This window comes from Salvelinus sp. IW2-2015, linkage group LG3 (assembly GCF_002910315.2).
Source record: "Salvelinus sp. IW2-2015 linkage group LG3, ASM291031v2, whole genome shotgun sequence".
In the NCBI taxonomy this organism is placed as follows: Eukaryota; Metazoa; Chordata; class Actinopteri; order Salmoniformes; family Salmonidae; genus Salvelinus; species Salvelinus sp. IW2-2015.
In genome coordinates, this window is record NC_036840.1 from 15,690,038 (window position 1) to 15,692,279 (window position 2,242).

Below are 2,242 nucleotides of genomic sequence, written 5' to 3' on the forward strand. Positions count from 1 at the left end.
CAAGAGAGAGATGAGATTTATTTACCATTGTCACATCCTAGATAATGGTGGTCAAATGTACACCTTATTCCTGAAACACCCACAATACGGCCACCGTCATGACCATGTCCCCACGCATCTCCATGCAGTCCGACTTTGATTTGTGCGCGCCAGGGCCACAATAATCCCCCTCTCTGAATGTCCGAGTGTGACCCCCTCCCCATGGGTTACTGCAGCTAGTGTTGCCAGCACTGCCACTGCCTGGGTGGGGCACCCCACCGGAATCCCCACCGGCTAGGTACAAGGTCGTCAAGGTTCTCATTAGCAGCTTTGAGAATTTCCTTGTATATTATGCTCTCCCTTTAGGGGGCTTTGGCTTTGCAGGACCAACCCTGCAAGCAGGCTCAGAATCTTGAGGGGGCAGTGCTGCTCTTGGCCTCTGACCTCATTTTAGCTGCATACAGACCGCTTACAGCGAGCACATAAAACAGTTAGGGACTTCTCCTTAGTATCTGGGTCATTCAGGTGGGTGTCTAGGGTATAGGGCCATGGACCGTACCATTAAAATAGGATAATAAATAATTAGTAATAATTTATTTTAAAAAATTTAAAAATGTGTTCTCCATGATAGGACAATAAATAAACGTATAATTCATTATAAAAGTATATCCATCATCTGAACAACATTGAAAGCCCTCTCATACCCGGCTCACAGCAGTACATTGGCTCTGGGATATGCAACCATTTCATTACTCACTCACTCAACTTTCCAAACATACAAATAAAATAAAAAATAAACACAAACCATACCCACCACATACTGTGCCTTCTGTTTACTTAGTTTTTATCTTCACTATGTAAATAGTGCTTGTGTGTTCAATTAGTTATATGTGAAGATTTATAGAAAAGCTATATTTTTTGTTGTATTGTTACAATCAGTAACCGGGCTTGAATTGTGTTTATTTTCCTCGCCTATGAGAACTTTGTAATTTTTAAAATAACCATGGAGTAGTCTTTGTGTCTCTGAACAACTGGTTATCAAATATATAGTTTATCAACGATGAGAGCTACTCGTTTCGCTTTTAATCTATTTTTTGAAAATTGGATACAGAACTTTGCGCCGTTCTGCAATTTCCTTCGTAAACTGATCATTCATGCCAATTTTGGTCCCAGCAAGTCTTTTACCCAGGCTTTTAACCATTATTTTATCTTTAAATGAAGCAAATTTGGCAACGATTGGGCGTTCGTACCTCTGCCCTCTCTGTCCGAAGCGGTGACACGTTCAAGTTGGATTTTTTGTCGATAACTTCGCGTGGAATCTGAAGCGCTGTAAGGAGGAACTCTCTAACTATAGATTCAGGACTTCTCCTTCTTTTTCTTGGATACCTGTAAGTACCAAATTCTCTCTCATGGATCTAGTTTGTTATGTCCAGTAAGGCTTCCTTCAGAACGGTGTTCTCCTTTTTAATTCCATTCATTTCGGTTTCAATCTTATTGACTGTCCCTTTTAGCTTGTGTGTTTCCTTCTCCAATGTCGCAGCTTTTTCATCACTCATCTCTAGGCTTGCCTTCAACTCTTTTATATCCTTACTAAGTTAATTCAAGTATACCCAGTTTGTCATTTATTGATTTTACAGATCGGTTTCGACCTTTACCATTCCCGGTGGTGAGAAATTTAAATCATCAGTGTCTGTAGAAGAGTCACGTTTTCGTTTTGTAATCGGTTCCCCTGTCTTACTCTCCGTCATGTTTGGTTGTTGCCTGTTTTCGTAATATTGTCGATAAATGTCTCTAGTTTTAGGATTTGTTTTGTGTTATTGTCCAGATTGAAGGTTATCACTCACCAGATTATGTAGTGCTAATATTTTAGTCTAATTTAGCAGATAATTCGAATATTATGTTTTATCTTGAGGTGCTCTACATAAATCCCTTCAGCCCGCCATTACCCTAGAGGGGGGAGGGGACAAACAGCTAATGACCCCAGACCCGCTTTTGACATTATTGATCATCGTCTGCTGCTGAAAAAACGTATGTGTTATGGCTTTACACCCCCTGCTATATTGTGGATAAAGACATTTATGTAAAATATGTCACGAATCCCGCTTCCTGAGTCTGTTTTTGCCTGTGTTCTGTCCTGGAGTGTTTTTCCGGTGTCCTGGAACGCACCCTGTCTGGTTGCCGGGCGACGTAGCTAGTTGGGAGATCTCTGATTACCCGCACCTGTATCCCATCAGCTATCTGCACACCTGGTCCTGATCATCAC